Source organism: Crocuta crocuta, unplaced genomic scaffold, assembly GCF_008692635.1.
Source record: "Crocuta crocuta isolate KB4526 unplaced genomic scaffold, BGI_CrCroc_1.0 scaffold742, whole genome shotgun sequence".
Classification (NCBI taxonomy): Eukaryota; Metazoa; Chordata; class Mammalia; order Carnivora; family Hyaenidae; genus Crocuta; species Crocuta crocuta.
Window position 1 is genome coordinate 936,559 of NW_027530354.1, and position 20,003 is coordinate 956,561.

General features: G+C 35.1%; 1 long non-coding RNA gene across 1 annotated transcript; it reads right to left on the reverse strand.

The window, feature by feature from the left end:
- Window positions 1-247: 247 nt before the first annotated feature.
- Window positions 248-13,395, reverse strand: LOC144233046 (uncharacterized). Its single transcript, XR_013335576.1, has 3 exons — window positions 13,317-13,395; window positions 7,968-8,069; window positions 248-461 (listed from the first exon to the last, which is right to left on the reverse strand). It is a non-coding gene; the product is annotated as an uncharacterized LOC144233046 (long non-coding RNA).
- Window positions 13,396-20,003: the final 6,608 nt, after the last annotated feature.

Genomic DNA, 20,003 nt, shown 5'->3' on the forward strand with positions numbered 1-20,003 from the left:
CAAACCCAGCATCTGCCTCCACATTCTGAGCATGGAGCCTGACTAAGAGTCCCTCTCTCTCTCTCCCTCTCTCTCTCCCTCTCTCTCTCTCTCTCTCTCTCTCTCCCACTCACACAGACGTTCTCTCTCTCTCAATTATAAGTAAATAAGTAAGTAAATAAATAAATAATCAGAAATGGAAGGAGTTTACACTGGAAAGACAGATACTCTACTCATTTTTTTTTTATTAGAATATTTGCCTTGGCTGAAAGTTTACATGAAAGATGTGAATGACAGGGAGCCATCTCTCTGTTAAGGAAAATTTCTAGCTTCAAAAGTGCATTCTATTGATTCAGCTTGTTGTGTTGTTTTCAGTATTCTTGCTGATGTATATATCTGATTAGGTCTGCAAGTAAGCCATTGAAATACTTCTCTGAGCTTGAGTAGTCTTCTCATGCAGTTCTTCTGTCCTCTTGGTTACCCTATCATAAGACATTTGTGATTAATATTTCCATTTAATAAAGTTAAACAAAAATGTGAATGAAGTGTTATTTATGGTCACTGGTAAACTTCCACAAATATATATTTTAACTTATTCATATGCCAATAAATAATAAAAACATTTCAAGAACCCAACTATAAACAAAGTTTCAGTTTTAAAACTAATATTAGTGCATATGTAACAAATCAAAACTTATCACCATGACAATAAGCTATTATAAAATATACAATCCTTAGTATCTTTCTGATCATTCAAATAAAGGATATAAGGAAGAAGAGAAGGAAGAAGAAGGAAGGAAGGAAAGAAATTATGGCAGCCTACATAATGAGAATACTTCTAAATGTGGTGTTAATAGTGATACTTTGATTAAATATTTATGTCTGCCAAATTCCCAGGCCCAGGCCTAAGCTTATTTTGAAAACCAATACATTATTCCTTGAATTTTTTAATAGAAGACTTTGCCCAGAGAACAAAGCAAAACAAATTACATCTATTGACTACCCAAGAAGGAGGGGGGAAAAGTGAAGATTTGCCCATTCATGTCCCAGATGGAGTTGTTTTTTACAGTAACCTTCCTTATAATTCTCTACATTAAGCACAATTATTTTGGCCATTATTATTTTTATAATCATTTTTAATCACACATCTGTTCATATCATTTTCTCACAGAAATTAATCCAAAGGTTTTAAAAACTTAACTTCTAAAGTTGTAAACTGGTTAAACAGCTAATTAATTTTACACAAAGATAGCAATTGTTCTGTGGATTTCATTTTTTTTTTGTTGTGGTGTATTAAAGCCAGGTAGTTAATAGGCGAAACCTCTTAAAGTTATAAAAAGGCCAATTTTTGTTAAAAGCAAAACTGCGTAATTACCATTTAAATGCTGCAAAGATACAGAAAAGGATTCCTTCATCATCAAATTTATATCTTCATTAAAGATGCTAACTTTTCATCTTGCCTTCACATTTGCAAAATAATTAGGCTTTGCCTTGAGGAGTCAACAATTCAAAATCTTTAAGAATGGTACAAATTCTGTTGATGTAACTGTCTTCTGTGCAATTCTCCAAAGGCAAGAAGTATATACTATTATGAAGAGCTTAAATGAATGTAAAGAAAACAATTCCCAACAGAGAAGTTTCAGCAATTAATTTTGACCTAAAAAAAATCTAAGTTTTGAATAAATGCCTGACTAGAGGATGCTATACAATCAATGATTCACATTGTCACTGATTTATTATATTCATCTTTATTATAAAGAATTGCACAAGAAAGGTAATCGGTTCTTTTTTAATGTTTTTAAAGATCATTAGAGCAACTTAAACTCCTAAAATATTACCACTTTGTGGTATATTTGATTTCACGTTGACCTCTCCCTTCCTCCACAACTTACATAGATTTATACACATACACACACACACACACATACACACAAATACCCACACAAAGAGCCTTGAAAAGCTAGCTGACTTGCTGCATGTCATTCAACCAACATAGTGACAAATTTAATTTCAAATCCATGTCTCCATGCCTATTAATATATTTTTCTATCTTTATTCCGTTATTTCTCTTCAGTTTTTCCTAGTAGATTCTTACAAGGAAAATTATTCTATTTCATTTTCATTTTGACCCAATAATTTAAAAACTATGTCTCATTATCTCATATTACCAAAGAGTAATATACCTTTTGGGAATAAATTATTGACTTTCCCCTTTTTTGAGAGAGAGAGAGAATATAGCATGCACAAGAGTGTACATGTGCATTCATGAGCAGGTGAGGGACACATAGAGAGAGAGAGAGAGAGAGAGAGAGAATCTCAAGCAGGCTCCAGGCCCAGCACAGAGCCCAATGCTGAGCTGGATCTCATGACCCTGAGTAAACTGTGAGATCATGACCTGAGCCAATGTCAAGAGTTGGATACTTAACTGACTGAGCCACCCCGGCACCCCAGTGATTGACTTTCTCAAAGATAGGAACCCAGGTCTAATGTCTTCTTTTCAATTTTTGTCTTTTTTTTTAATATCATAGTATTCCATATTCTTTTATTAGTAATAAATAATTAGGACATCTGGATGACTCAGTTGGTTAAGTGTCCAACTTCAGCTCAGGTCATGATCTCATAGTTCGTGAGTTCAGGTCCATGACTGGCTCTATGCTGACAGGTCTGAGCCTGGAGCCTGCTTCAGATTATGTGTCTCCCCCTCTCTCTGCCCCTCCCCAGCTTGTGCTCTGTCTCTCCCTCTCTCTCTCTCTCTCTCTCTCTCTCTCCCTCTCTCTCTCTCTCAAATGAATAAACATTTTAAAAAGTAATGAATAATAAAAAAGCAGATAAATTGAGAAATTTAATAAGGCAAAAATAACTTTTCCCTTTGTCAGTTATCTGAGAAGTTGTCCAAATTTCTGTTATTTGGTATGACACAAGAAATAGCAATCAATAGGAAAATAAAAGGAAAAAAAGGAATGACAATTATAGTGGCAAAAAGTCATAATAATCAATACCATGGGGAAAATACATATCACATAATATATAATTGTACTTTAATACCTGTGAGTGAAAAATTAATAAGGAAAAGTCATAAAGTATTCTTAATACTCATATGACACATACAAACAATTTAAATAATTGAAAGTCAAGAGTTGGTACAATACCAAAACACATTTAAATGATTAAATTTCAAGGATTTTTTTCTTTGCCTACTAGACCGTTACAAATTCTAAAAAACAATGTCTTTCTGTTTAGAAAGTAGGCTGTAAAGATTTCCATGCCCTTTCCATAAAAAAAAGAAATGTTTATTTCATTGGTAGTTTTAAAAATAAAGTATTCCATATATTATATGGAATTATATATTAACATTTGTCACTTAAAGCTAGTTTTATAAGTGTCCTAATAAAGTTATAGTGCACAGAAAATTCATTAATATGAAGAAATTTAGGCTTATCTCTATCTCTGAGTGCTGAGAGGTACCATACATGCTCTTTCTAAAACAAATATTAGATGTAAAACAACAAAAAAACCCAATGTCTCAAAGGATTTCCAAGAGGCAGAAAAAAGTCTCAAAAAAGGCACCATTTATAAAACTGGGTATACATACCAAAAAAAATATTTACTTCTATAAATAAATAGTTTTCAATTACTTTTGTTGTTAATAGATGTAGGTTATAATAGTTTAAGGATCCAGATTATTTTTGGGGCGCCTGAGTGTCTCAGTCAGCTGGGCGGCCCACTTTGGCTCAGGTCATGATCTCAGACTCCATGAGTTCAAGTCCCGTGTCCAGCTCTGTGCTGACAACTCACACCCTGGACCCTGCTTCGGATTCTGTGATTCCCTCTCTCTCTCTCCCCCACTCAAGCTCTATCTCAAAAATAAAATAAACATTAATTTTTTTTAAAGGATCTAGATTATTTTTGTTTTTGTTCTCTGTGTGGTCCTGGAGAGGGAGGTATTTGGTTTTGGTTCTGTTTTTCCCCTAATACAAATTCCTTCTCTAACATGACAGGTTAAGATGAACGTAATTGCATTCCTGAACTATGGGATTTTACATCAAACTATTTAAATGACACTCTCAAAATAATTTTGAGTGTTACTTTTTTTAACTACCTTTTAGTGATTTGAGGATGGTTGCTGACAATGAAGTATCTCAGATATGCTATATTATTTTATTATTGTATTAAAAGCTCACTACCAATTTTAGATTGGAAATACCTTCTTATGATGTTAATGGATACTATAAATTGACCTAAGTCAGTTTGGTCATTCTCAAGTATAAGGTTGTTTTTCGTAGATGACAATTTCTTCCAATAGAGAAAATAAGGTAATTACCTGCAGCAATAACCAATAACCATCTATGGCCATCCAAGATTTGCAGTTGCTTTCAGGCAGAATGTATCAACAACTGCAAGTCTCAGATAGGTTCCTACCACAGTCATAAATCTGTGTGCAAGATATCCATGTTCATCATTGCCAAATATGTCCAATAACAATGATGTTTAAGATAATGTCTTAAATGCCTTAATGTCTTGATTAATATGAAGACTAATTTGAAAATTGATATTCCTAGTTAGAGGGCAGTGGAATACTTAATTTTTCTTAAAAATTCAAGATTCTAAGAATACTATTGCAAAATAGTAGCAATGTGAGACATCTTATGGGAGTCTACTTAATAAAAATTGTATTGCAGGGATGCCTGGGAGCCTCAGTCAGTTTTGGCGGGAATGGCCAGCAAACCCTGCTAATAAAGAGACGAGAAGGCATGGGGGTCAGTGTTCGCAGACAAAGACCCCCCAATTCACCTCAGTCGTATTCTCATTTATTGCAGTGTCAGTCCAATCACAAATCTCAGTTGGCTTGTTGTGTAAAGAAAGTGAATAACATTTCAGGCTTGCAAAAACAAAGTATGCATGACTTAAAGGTGAACAATCACAAGAGACTAATCAAGTCAGAGATATACAGCAACGGTCAATGTGTCCTATTGTTTTGTTAAACTTTGTCTAGAATGTACAGATAATGAAGTTCCCCAAAGAATGCAGAAACACCTGGGAGGGCCTAGCGAGCCCCCAAACAGGGAGGTTAGGCAGGCCTCAGGCATTCCAAGAGAAGCACACCCCTCCCAAGCTTAACTGAAGCCCACTAGAAATCTCCAAGTTACATTTTAGCTAGCCAAGCATTGTGTATAATCTTATCATCCTCAGTAATAACCCCAACAAGTTTAGTGTCAGATTCTTGATTTCAGATCAAGTCATGATCTCATGGTTTTTGGGTTCTAGAATGACAGTATGGAGCCTGCTTAGGATTCTCTCTCCCTCTCTCTGCCTTTCCCTGTCATCTCTCTCTCAAAAATGAATAAACATTTTTTTAAAATTGTATTGCAAAGTGGGGAATTGTATTTCATAGTTTGATCTTGGATATAGCAAAGTATGTAGAATCATTAGGTAAACTACATGTTAAGACATTTGAAAAGATTAATGTGAAAACAATGATTCTATTTATCTAATGATAAATAGAATTAACAAGTACGTGACTCAGATCATGTTGTAAATAATAAACACGTGAATAAAGAGGGAAGAAGAGAAAAATATTTTTAAATAAGAAGAAAGTTATTATCAGGTAAGACAACTCTTCTTATGGCAACATCAAATAGTTCAACAAGATTAAATAAAATGTTTCCTCTCACCATTTGGAAAGGAGATGTAAACCAGGGATAATGAATTATACGGTACATATCGCTTGAAATAGCTTTTTAAATGGTGAGTTCCCTGGAACTTAACAAACTTTGTGTTTGCCTCATATTTAGGGGCCTTCAACAAGACTAATTCAAAACTCCTATTTGAATAAATAACAAAGTTCTCATCCACAAGACAGCAGCCAGTGTTCTAAAAGAATATTGGGAATTAGCAATTTTGCAAGTTAATTAGGGCCTCTGCCATTTTTAATCTCATAGCAGTGTAACACAGTAAAAATAAAAGATAGTACAAGAAACACATAATCACACCCTCTTAGCAATAGAAAAGTCATGTAGTCCAATTTCTATCTCAGTGAAGGAATGATAGCCTTTTTAAAAGATCATTAGTCTCCCCTTAAATGTGTCCACAGCAAGGAGTGTGTTATAGAGAAAATTCCTTTACTTGGAAAGCTATTATTGTCAAAAAAAAACACAAAATACTTTAATTGCTGCTTCCACTTGACAATTCTTTACATATTTAAAGATGTAGTGATGTCTCTGTTTGACTCTATTCTTCTGCAAACTGAGCCTTCACAGCTTTTTAACTTGTTCCCCACATGAACTCTCCAAATCTACTGGGTGAATAATGGCTTTCAATCATCTCTTCGAAGAGAGCACCTACAACCACATTTAATGCACCATCTCCAGAATGATAAACACAAAGTCACACTAGAAGAGTAAGTTTCCTAGATTTGGACACTAAATCACCACAAAAGCAGTTGAATTTTATTTATTTATTTATTTATTTATTTATTTATTTTTGAGCAGCATATCTGTTTACTTTCTCACTTTCATCAGAAATAGTGGCCAAATAAAACCTCCCCCTACCAATTCAAATCTCACAGCATTCTGAAATTATATATATGATATACTATATCATATATATGATATAGTGAAAATACTAATGGATGATGTTATGTACAGTTTTCCTGCACTGCAGCCCCTTGGTTTCAGCTGGTCATGACAGCTCTCATGACCTTCACAGTCCCAGCATATTGGAAGTCTTCACATAGGAAACACACGATGGTCTCCTCTACCCCAAGGCTTTTGCATTTACTGCTACCTCTGCCTGAAAGACCCTTTCCAACACCCCCTCATCACCCCACCCCAGACATTTGCCACATTCCCTTCAACTAGATTTTTAATTTCTACTTATTCTTCAGCTCTGACTCTGAAGATACTGCTGGAGGAGTATACCCCAGCCAACACCCCAAATGGGGTTACTGACAGTTATATCCTCTCATACACTGAAGCACTCAATTGTAACACTCAATCTTAACATCTGTGTCCCCCACTAACCAGAGAGCTCTGTGAATACGATTGCCGTGTTTGTCATCTCCCCGGCTGCAGTCCAGGCAGTCAGCAGAAGAACTGACAATTAGTAGACTCTCAGTAAATGACTAATGAATGAGAGTCAATGTGGTTTTTTTTTAACTATGCATTGTGTCAGCAATCTCTATCTACTATCACTCATCCACCTTTTTAATAACCATTAGGTAATAAAATTTCAAATAGTAAAGAGCAAGGGTGTTCTAGAGCATTTCATTAATTAACATTTTTAGATAATATTATAGTGATGCTATGAATCTTATTTCTTCTACTTTCTCTAGATGGATTTCATAACACACTTTGCCAAAAGTCATCATAAAATTACAGTATACTGTATCTGCCATATTTTTTTTTTGGTAGTACTGCTTGAAAACACATGAATCTATGGTATGGGACATAGTGAAAAGAACATAAATTTCAGGTCCAGTTATACTTTTACTAGCTACATAATCTTGGAATAGTTATATGATTTCTTAATCTATAAGGAAAAAATTACCAAAATATTTTAAATAAATTATTATAGGAATTAAATAAAATGTTAATAGCTTTCACTACCTCCATCACTTCTCTGTATTAAGAAATCAGTATTAAGAAAATACTTTAGTTTAAAAATTTGCCCTGGATTTGTTGGGATGAGCAGTGGGTATTGTATGGAAGCCAATTTGACAATAAATTATATTTAAAAAATAATAAATACATAAAATAAAATTAAAACTAAATGGCAAAAAATTAAAATTAAAAATAAAAATTTGCCCTGGAAATTTAAAATATCAGTATTAAAATTATTGCCATATAATTTCTAGAAACAACCATTTTAAAAATTAGAAAATATCACTCCCTCCAGATTCCTGATTTTTCTCCCACCTTCTTTGTTTCCTGAAAGATTACAAACATCAGTAAAATTTGAACAAGGTTTTCAGCACCACAAAAATAACTTGCCTTTATCTGGGTTTCTGAATCTACTTTAAAATGGCGAATAGTCCTCATATTTTCATTCCTGTCTTTCATGCACAGGCTAGTCCATCAAGTTTGAGGAGTGATCTATTTAAAATAAAGGAACAAAATAAAAGTACAGTTCTGCCTGCTATTTTTATATAGTATCAGTTTATGTTCCTAAGTCATGTGGAACACATTTTCATATTATTATTTTTTTCACATTATTACTGTAAGATTGTATCTTACATACAAATGAGGTAGGGCTTACTTTTTTAATTGACTCTGACAGTCTCTGCCTGTTAATTTGTATGTTTAAAGCATTCAAATTTTTTAATTAAAAAAAAAATTTTAATGTTTATTTATTTTTGAGAGGCAGAGAGAAACAGCACAAGTAGGGGAGGAGCAGAGAGAGAGGGAGACACAGAATCAGAAGCAGGCTCCAGGCTCTAAGCTGTCAGCACAGAACCTGATGCGGGGCTCGAACCCACGAACCGTTAAGATCATGACTGGAGTTAGACGTTCAACTGACTGAGTCACCAACGTGCCACTAGATCATTCACATTTGAAGTGATTATTGACATACATGGTTTAACAGCTACCATATTTGTAACTATTTTCTGTTTGTTGCCCTTGCTCTTTTTCTTTTTGTGTCTTCTACTATTTTCTGCCTTTTCTGGTTTTAGTTTGGTGTTTTAGGAGATTCCATTTTCTCCTCCTTTCTTAGTCTATCAATTATCCTTCTTTAAAAAAAAAAAATATGTTTGTCGGGGCGCCTGGGGGGCTCAGTCGGTTGAGCAACCGACTTCGGCTCAGGTCATGATCTCACGGTCTGTGGGTTCAAGCCCCGCATCGGGCTCTGTGCTGACCGCTAGCTCAGAGCCTGGAGCCTGCTTCAGATTCTGTGTCTCCCTCTCTCTCTGACCCTCCCCTGCTCAGGCTCACTCTCTCTCTCTCTCTCTCTCTCTCTCAGAAATAAATGAAACATTTAAAAATTAAAAATAAAAATTGTTTGTGGTTATCTTAGAGTTTCCAATATACATTTACAACCAATCTAAGTCTGTTTTCATGTTTTATTTTATATTTTATATTTGAGAGAGAGAGAGTGAGTAAGAGAGAAAGCGTGAGCAGGGGAGGAGCAGAGAGAGAGGGACACACAGAAACTGAAGCAGGCTCCAGACTGTCAGCACAGAGCCCGACTTGGGGCTCCAACTTGGGGCTCACAAATCGTGAGATCATGATCTGAGCAAAAGTCACACACTTAACCAACTGAGCCACCTAGGTGCCCCAATTTTCAAATAACACTATACCACTTCATAGGTAGTTCAGGTACTTTATAGCAGATCATTGCCAGTTCCTTTCTTCTGCATATGTCACTGATGTCATTTATTTCATCTATCCATAAGTAACAATCACTGCAATAATCATTGTTGCTATTGTTATTATTTTGAACAAATTGTTCTTGTTAAATGGAACATAAGAAAAGCAAAAGGCAATACTTTACCTTCACTTATTTCTTTTTAAACACCATTTATGTAAATCTGTTTCTGATCTATGTAATTTTCCTTCTCTCTGAGGAACTTCTTTAACATTTCTTGCAAAGCAGGTTTATTAACCACAAGCTCCCTCATTTTTTTGTTCTTCTGAAAAGTTTTTATTTCTCCTTCATTTTTTAGGAATAATTTTACTGGAATTCTGGATAGTAGTATTTTTTCTTTCAACATTTCCAAATTTTTTTTTGTCATCTGAGGCTATGTTACTTTCATACCTTCTTTGAAAAATAATAACCAGTAGCTTCATGGATATATTTTCCAAATATATACAGAGTAATTGCTGACATTTATTGAGTACTGAGTATATGCCAGACTCTTTTCTACAAACTTCATGCGTATTTTCTCATTAATCCTCACAACAATCCTGTGAGGTAGATACTATTATTATTGCATATGGGAAAATTAAGACTTTTAAGTAACTTGCCATATATCACTCAGGCCTCAAGTGACAAACTACCTTGCTATGCTGCCTCCTGAGATTCAGTATATCCTGGTATATTTTAAGTATATCAAATGCACAGCTAGTGTGGTCCTTTAGAAAAGGAATCCTATTTCCATTGCTAAAATATCCTTAATAACATTGCCGTATACTGTCCCACCACAGCAGTCTTTTCAAATAACAACCTGAAAACCCTAGCAACTTGGCTCTTGTACTGTCCTTTTATGACTCTTTTCTCCTCCTCCTGTGTAGGATCCTAAATCCTTAAGCTGAGGCTATCCCAATATAACTAAATAAAAACCCACTAACTAGAGGAAGCAATTTGTTAACAGGGCTGTGAATTTGTCTTTCTCCCAGTCTGATCCAATCAAGAAACATACTCCCTGCTAATGGGAATGTGTTAGCAAAGGCTGGAATCATGGCTGCCGTAGATTGTCTGAGTCAATGAAACAGCAAAGCGGGAAATGTTCACTACAGGTTACCTCCATGGACTCTACAGTCCTGCCGCAAAGTGCTCCCTGGGGACCTGCAGTATTAGCATCACCTGATATCTCAGGCTCCATCCAGACCCACTAAATTTTCATTTTATCATGATACCCAAGTATTGAGGCTCCTGGGTGGCTCAGTCAGTTGAGGGTCCGACTTTGGCTCAGGTCACGATCTCACACTTCGTGGGTACAAGCCCTGTGTCAGGCTCTGAGCTGTTAGCACAGCTTCAGGTTCTGTGTCTTCCTCTCTCTCTCTGCCTTTCCTCCGCTTGTACTCTCTGTCTCTCAAAAATAAATAAATGAACTTAAAAAAAAAAATAAGATACCCAAGTACTAAAACCACAATGAGATGTCACAATGAGATATCAACTGTCATAATGGCTGAAATAAAAAACATAACAAAAGACGACTGTTGGTGAGGATGTGAAGAAAAAGGAACTCTCATGCACTGTAGGTGGGAATGTAAACTGGTGCACCCACTTTGGAAACCAGTATGGAGATTCCTCAAGAAATTAAAAGTAGAATTATCATATGATCCAGTAATTCCACTACTGCGTATTTACCCCAAAAATACTAAAACACTAATTCAAAAATATATGCACCCCTATGTTTATTGCAGCATTATTTATAATAGCCAAGTGAGGGAAGCAGCCCAAGTGTCCATCTATAGATGAATGGATAAAGAGGTAGTATAAATAAATATATATACAAAAATAGTACTCAGCCACAAAAAATGAATGAAACCTTGCCATTGGAACAACATAGATGGATCTAAGAGAGTATAATATTAAGTGAAATAAGTCAGCCAGAGAAAGACAAACACCATATGATTTCATTCATATGTGGAATTTAAGAAACAAAACAAAGAAAAAAGGAGAAAAACCAAAAATCAGACTTTTAACTGTAGAGAACAAACTGATATTTACCAGAGTGGAGGTGGATAGGAGGATGGGTGAAATAGGTGAAGGAGATTAAGAGTACACTTGCTATGATAAGCATGGAGTAATGTGTGGAATTGTTGAATCACTATATTGTACACCTGAAACTAATATAACACTATATGTAAACTATACTAGAATTTTTTAAAAGTAATTAAATGTTCATTAATTAAATGTCCAAGTAATTTGAATGTTCATTAAATCTTGAGAAGCACTACTCTATTGATTATATCTATAGTAGCTCTTCAGAGATCCTTGGAGTATTGAACACTATCTGCATTAGCTCTAAGAAAATAGGTAAGCAATAATAGTGGGGTTGCCAACATTTTGACCATGTACCACAATTACCATAATTTTTAGCATAAATGGTTAATATATGAATATTTTTAATAAATTAGATACATGTCTTAGTGTAATAATATATTTTATACATTATAAGAGATGCACAAAGCAGAAATGGATAAGAAAAAGATTAATAATAAACAATACTTTAAATAGTTCATTTTAATGTCATTAAATATTTAGGTTTAACTAAAATTATTGATAGTAATTAATAATATGCCATGTATTATATTCATTATATTATATTAATAGTATTAGTCTGAGAAATTCTATTAAATGTTCAGATTTTTTAAATTACTTATTTAACATTGCGATGAAGTCATTGAAAGGTGTGACTCTAAATTCTGATTATTTTTATATTTAATATTAATGACTGAGAGATATAAATAAGAAATACACAACATATACAATAAAAAATATAAATGTGATAAGGATCATGTAAAATGATAGTGGATATAAGTCTATCTCTATCTCAAAACATCTCATTTTATTTGGGGGAGTTATTGTAAAATTAATTACAATATTAGTATATTTAAGTCATAATGTGGTAAGGAAACACGGTAGGATCAAAAGTATGATAACTGCCTTTTTTACTTTGTGTTTTTTTGTTATTAGTGTTATCCTTAAGGTGAGATCTATTTTTTAAGATGATTATTAGAAGTTTTTATTTATTATTTGAGAGAGAGAGAGAGAAAGAACACAAGCAAAGCAGGGGAGCAGCAGAGAGAGAGGGAGACAGAGATAATCCCATGAACCATAGGATCATGACCTGAGCCAAAATCAAGAGTTTGACGCCTGATTGACTAAGCCACCCAGGCACCCCACTGTGAGATCTGCTTATATGAAATCTTTGAAGTCACATGTTGATTTTGTATATCTGTAAATTCACCTAGACACACATCTGTGAGTTTATAAACTGTGATATATGCAAGATATTGAAACCAAGTGAACAAGTGTGGACTCCATCCCCATCTCCAGGCTGGAGAGCTTCTATTCATTCATTTCAGTCTACCTCAGGCATACAGTGGGCTTGACAGTGTCCTTTCATACATCTTATACAGTGAGATTTAAGGTATTTCTTAAGTATTCTTTTTAAAAAATAAGTAGGAGAGTGTCTGCGTGGCTCAGTTAAGTTAAGCCTTGGACTTCAGCTCAGGTCATAATCTGGTGGTTTCTGAGTTTGAGCCCCGCATGGGGCTCTGAGCTGTCAGCCTGCTTCAGATTCTGTATGTCTCTCTCTGCCCCTCCCCCACTCTCCCTCTGTTTCTCTCTCTCTCCTTCTCTCTCTCAAAAATAAATAAACATTAAAAAAATTAAGTCAGCATTAAAAATTTAATAGCTGGGGTGCCTGGGTGGCTTAGTCAGTTAAGCCTCCAACTTTGGCTCAGGTCATGATCTTGTAGTTTGTGAGTTTGAGCCTAGTGTCAGGCTCTGTAAGGATAGCTCAGAGCCTGGAGCCTGCTTCAGATTATGTTTCCCTCTCTCTCTGCCCCACCCCCCAACTCACACTGTCTCTCTCTTTCTCAAAAATAAATAAACATTAAATAATAAAATAAAAAATAAATATGCAACCAAGTTATGATAGATTCTTTTACCTCCAATTTCATACCCATTTTGGAGATACTGAGACGAATCCTCTGAATGCTGGTAGGCAAAGAAGACAAGAAAGGCAAGGAGGACTGAACCAAACGAATGTGGAGGCAGGAAGTGGACGGTTTGCATAAGTAGCCAAAATGTGAAATACTTCAGGTAAAGAAGTGAAGCAAGGGAAGTAGCCAAGGGTCATAACTCAAGGACAATATGACCACAGGAAGTCTTGTGCCATTCCATCTGGGAAGAAATCTCTTACAAAACAAAATTGGTAAGAAAGGAATAGGAAGTAGAATACAGGCAACAGATGGCAGTACAGACTAGAATAAGGATGGAAAATTTTCTAGAACCTAAGAGATACTAGAAGCCAGCAGGTTGGGCTCCTTAGAGGCACATGGAGAAGCTGTCATACAACACTGTCCATGAAATTGTATTACGAGTCTCGCTTCTTATGTAGGGAGCAAATAAATACTTCATATATGTTAATTGCAATACAAGATTCAAATAGTCAGTGGATTATGAGAGTTCATTGAACATCTGTGAGATACTACTACTATAGTCCCGTCTCCCCTCTTGAAGCCTTAAATCTGATAAGGAAGAAAAGACAGAGAAAGTGAAACAACAAGCATCTAACTATATGTTAACAGAATCTTAATCTTGCCCCACAGAATGACCTTGAGAGTTTCATCTCAAAACTGGTCATAATTTACATTGTATTAAATCAATCTACCATGTTCCATGAAGAGTGTGAGCTGCTTACAACATGTTCAAACGTATAGGAACTCAGTTCAGTGAGATTTGTGTTGTTATGCTTATATTAGAAGTAAACTGAGCCCAGAGAAGTTATGCAACCTGCCATACCCATGCAGGCACTAACTGGCAAACCTGATATGTGTATCCAAGAAACAGGCTATGTCCTTGTTCTTAGATACCAAGTTACATAGAAAGTAAGAGCTAGAGGGATTGTGATGTGTGAAAGCTTGTGTGTGGAGTAGGGGGAGAGGGGGAGGGAGCTATTAAAGAATATGATAATTATGTGTTAAATAAGAAAAGAAATAACCCTGACACATATGCTCCAGATCTTCACTGGTCTTTTCTGACTTTGCTTTTTCTGGAACACGTATTGCCAACACAGATGATGTATTGAACAGCCTGAAGCTGGTGGTCAATTTTGGGTTTACTGTGAACCCCCTGGATTCAATGACTCTACCTTCTTTTACTTCCCAATGTGAGCAAGGATAAAGTTAATGGTGTATAACTAATGCTATCATAAATTTCCAGCCACTACTGAGCTATTGGCAAGCTGCTTGTTACTATATACTGGGTTTACTCACCCCACTCCCTTTCTTATAATCCGCCACCAACTATTTCTTTATGGCTTTGCGCTCCATCATGAGAGAAACACAGCAAACGCGAACAAATTCATGAAGTTCGCCTCTGCACTCCAGATGGTTGATGTGTGCCGGGTTTGAGAAATCCAGTAAATCAATGGACACATGCTGCTAGATATCTGCTTAATCTTGCCCCACAGAATGACCTTGAGAGTTTCATCTCAAAACTGGTCATAATTTACATTGTATTAAATCAAAGAGGAAGAAGTTTTCATCCCACCAATTACAGTTTATGCTTCTGAAACCCAGTAATAAACAAAACTAAATTATGAGAGCAGCAACATGTCTAGAATAAGAAGTGGGATGTTTGTACCCTATGTAGTGTTGGTCTTAGTGCATTAGATCAATAGCGTTATCCAGGGGGGGGTTAAGAAACTAACGTTAATAGCACTATTTCAAAGATATATCTAAAAGCACTTCAGGTATGTGAGATACTTCATCCAGTTAAAAACTGCACTTTTGACAAATGAGGGTACTTTTAGAAGGAAAGGAAAGGTTCTGGAATTAAATAATAAAAGAAATTAAATACTGAATAGTCTGGAAAAGAAAAACATGGGTGGGAGAAGCTTCCTTTAAATACTTGCATATCACTTTCATTCACTTCAATCCCCATGCAAATTATTAATCCTTTTTTTAAAATAAGTTTTATATTTATTAACATTTTAAAGATAAATGAATTGAGATACATCAGTAGCATGTAAGTTGTCCAATTGGTAGGACCAGTTTTCAAACAACAGATTCTGGGCCTATATTTTACTCCTTACACAAGGCAACCAGAAAGTAAATTCATTGCTGTTGAAACACTTTTATATGTTGTATTTTTTTGTGAAGACCAGTGGATTTTAATGTAACAAAATATGAAATGTTTGTTGATAGGGTTTTAGGTTCCACATTGCAACTAATATTTTTTGTTAATTTTTATTTAAATCCTAATTAGTTAACATATAGTGTAATAATGACTTCAAAAGTGGAATCCAGTGATTCATCACTTACACATAATACTCAGTGCTCATCCCAACAAATGCCCTCCATAATGCCCATCACCCATTTAGCCCATCCCCCCACGCAACACCCCTCCAGCAACCCTGTTTGTTCCCTGTATTTAAGAGTCTCTTATGGTTTGCCTCCCTTTATGATTTTATTTTATTTTTCCTTCCCTTACCCTGGGTTCATCTGTTGTGTTTCTTAAATTCCACATGTAAATGAAATCATACAATATTTATCTTTCTCTAATTGACTTATTTTGCTTAGAATAATACATTCTAGCTCTATCCAAATTGTTGCAAATGTCAAAATCTCATTCTTTTTCATCACCGTGTACTATTCATTGTGTGTGTGTGTGTGTGTGTGTGTGTGTATACATATATACCACAGCTTCTTTATCCATTCATCAATCAGTGGACATTTGGGCTCTTTCCATAATTTGGCTATTGTTGATAGCGCTGCTATAAACATTGAGGTACATGTGCCCCTTTGAATCAGCATTTTTTTATCCTTTGGATAAATACCTAGGAGCACAATTGCTATAGTAGCTCTATTTTTAATTACTCCCTTTGATGTTCAAGCTTGCCTTTCATTTTAAGCCTTCACACTCCAGTCTACGCTAGCAACAGCTGCTCTAGTCAGAAACCTTTTTTCCCCTCTTTGACATCCTCTTGACATCTAATCTCACCCATGAGTCAAGTGTCTCTTCATGTAGCTCCTTTAAGAATTCTGGATGTACTTTAACCATAGCCCTGATCATATTGGCTAATGACTATTTAACCTGTTCACTATAGGGTAGAGACTTTTAATATCCATTTCTGCATTTAGGATCTGATACAAACTGTGGTCACTATAAGTGGTAGATGAATGAATAGATGAATAAATGATGAATGAATAGCATAAGTAAGAAAAAGTAGACTTTGTTCTCTGTTGCTCTCCTGTTCTTCAACCAGAGGGTAGAAATATAAGATGGCCAAATTTAGCAAATAAAAATTTAAAAAGCCCTGTTAAATCAGAACTTCAGATAAATATTAAATCATTTTTATTGTACCAAATAATGCAAGAACATCTTGTATTTTATCTAGCAATCCTAAAAGTATAAAGACACAGATTTCAGCTCAATATAAGAAAGAAAAAAAAAGGCTTCTAGAAGCATGATTGGTACAGGAAACTTCAGGAAGCAAGTTTCCAGACTTTATTATTTGAGCATAGGATGGATATCATGGGAGTTCTGGACATATCCTTGCATTTTGTAAATCCTTTCCTGCCCCTTTCTTATTAAGCAGTACATTTTGATAAAATTTTCATACAGCTATATCTAGACATACAAATTATACACTCCACATCCAAGTGGTTCTTTTAACTGCAAAAAATCTGTTGGCCACACAGCTGTCAGTTTCTTTTTGAAGGCTGTCTTAAATTACAGTGCACTATTGATGTATTTTAAATAAATTTAAGTGCAAGTTGACCTAACTACTTAATTCAAATTCCATCTCTGCCCTAAGTAAAGGCATCCTATGATAAGTTGGTTTATCTTTGTGCCATAGCTATGAAACACAAACTCTATTATCTGCCTCACTAGGTACCCTGTGGGTTGATGGGTTCAGTACAGTCAATATGTGCATTCCTCAGTAAAATGAAAAGTTATCGGTATTAATTTTTACAATCCAGCTAGGTTTCACATCTTTATTTACATTTCCCATTTTTGCCTTAATTTTGTACTTTCATTAACTATGATTTCCAAAAAGATTAATAAATTGTAAATAAATTACACCCAAAGAAAATATTGAGTGGGGCACCTGGGTGGCTCAGTTGGTTAAGCGTCTGACTTCACTCAGGTCATGATCTCTCGGTTCGTAGGTTCAAGCCCCATGTCGGGCTCTATGCTAACAGCTCAGAGCCTGGACCCTACTTCCGATTCTGTGTCTCCCTCTGTCTCTGCCCCTCACCCGCTTGTGCTCTTTCTCTCTCTGCCTCTCAAAAATACATACAAATATTTTAAAAAAAGAAAAAATCAAGTATTGATAAGTGATAATATAATAATAATTAATAATAATAATATCATGACAACAAATAAAATAGCAAGACTATCTGAAAGCCTATTTAGCTACAAAATTGTATTAAATTATTTTCAAATAACAAACATATGAAAATCAGTAAAAATAACATTCTTCTTCAGCACTCTAATGTAGTTATGATATACCAAATAATTATGATATACCACAAAAATAAAAGATATAGATGTACTGAATGATATGACTGGGAACCATGTGAAATTACTATATTTTATCTACAAAAGTGATAATATCATGTGGTTCAAAGCAAAAATAAGCCATTGTCATGAATTCCTATAAAGAATGTGTCTTTTTTTTCCTGGAAATACTTTTCATCAGAAAATGTATGCCTAAAATCTAAATGCAGAATAAGGAGGGGAGATTTAAAATATAATTGTCTTTTTTAAAAATGTCTTTATTTATTTCTTAGAGAGAGAGAGACAGAATGAGCAGGGGAGGAGCAGATAGAGAGGGAGACACAGAATCTGAAGCAGGCTCCAGGCTCTGAGCTAGCTGTCAGCACAGAGCCCTACACTGGGCTTCAACCCACAAGCCGTGAGATCATGACCTGAGCCAAAGTCGGACGCTTAACCAACTACCACCCAGAGGCCCCTCAAATATAATGGTCTTTTAAAGTTTCTGAGAGGGGCACCTGGGTGGCTCAGTCTGTTAAGCGACCAACTTCGGCTCAGGTCATGATCTCACCATTCAGAGGTTCGAACTCGGAGTGGGGTCTGTGCTGACAGCTCAGAGTCTGGATCCTGTTTCAGATTCTGTCTCCCTCTTGCTCTCTGCCTTCCCCCACCCCTCAAAAATAAATAAACATTTAGAGTAACAATATTTAAATAAATAAATACAGTTTTTGAGAAAGGAGAGGATAATAGCAGAGTGCCTATTACACAGTATTTGCTAAATAAGTGTTGGCTATAAAGAGTGAAGAAATGAAATGTTTCAGCTGACAGGCATAGGCTTATTCTACATTGGAGTCTAGCACAATGCTGTTGTTCTATTAGTATTTATTAATCTGTTGCCACGTGTAAAGCATGTTTCTAAGTGCACTGAACTGATTTAATACTCAATCTTTTTTTTCAAGTTTGCAACAGGTATGCACACCTGTTTTCTGAATGTCAAGTCCTTTATTATACCCATTTACAGAAAAGGAAAGTTAGGCACAGAGGTAATACATAATTTGTCCAAAGTTACACAATTAGGTAATCTGAATTAGGAGAAATTCAAATCTAAGTGTTCAATCTCTAAATCAAACCTTCTTAGTAACCACACTACTTAAATTGCACAGCAATCTACAGGAAATTTCTATTACTGTTAACAAACATATTTGTCTTCTTCCTAAATACTTTTTTTAAGTTGAAATAGGGTTGCCAGATAGAACATAGCTGACCCAGGAGCACCTGGGTGCTCAGTCAGTTAAGTGCCCACTCCAGCTCAGGTCATGATCTTCCACTTTGTGAGTTCAATCCCTGTGTCAGACTCTGTGCTGACAACTCAGAGCCTAGAGCCTGCTTCAAATTCTGTGTCTCCCTTTCGCTGCCCCTCCCCTGCTTGTGCTCTCTCTCAGAGAATAAACATTAAAAAAAATAGCTGACCCAGTTATATCTGGGTTTCAGAAAAATGAAAAAATAATTAGTATGAGTACATGTATCTCATTTGATATTTGGGATGTATGTATTCTAAAAATGTAGTCATTGTTTATCTGAAATTCAAATTTAAGTGTGTCTTCTGTATCTTAATTTGTTAAATGACAACTTTCAAATTGAAAGTAAAGTCAGTTTTGACATCATGTTTTACTGATATTTTTACATGTAACATTCTCACCTAAATAGCAATCCTACCAGTTAGATTCCAATTTATTTTTCAAATTGGCAGCAGATATACACACCTGTCTTTTGAATGCCAGTAAAATCCTTTGCCCTGCTAAGTGTTACAAAAAGAAATTAATGTCCTTTAGTCAAAATCTGACCCAAAAACATAATCATTAATTGAAATAATTAGTAATTTAAGATTTATAATAGAGGGTCAAGCTAAAATTTTGCTATTTAATTAAAACCTTAGGCTATTAGGCTGCAAATTGAATTTTTAAATAAACTTTTAATTTCAGAATAGTTTTGGAAGAAGTGTTGAAAGAATGTTAGAGTTCTGCAATACCCCACACCCAGTTTTCCCCTATTGTCAACATTACTATGCTATGTCTTCACAACTAATAGTCTAATATTAATATGTTCTTACACCTGTAGGTAATACTTTA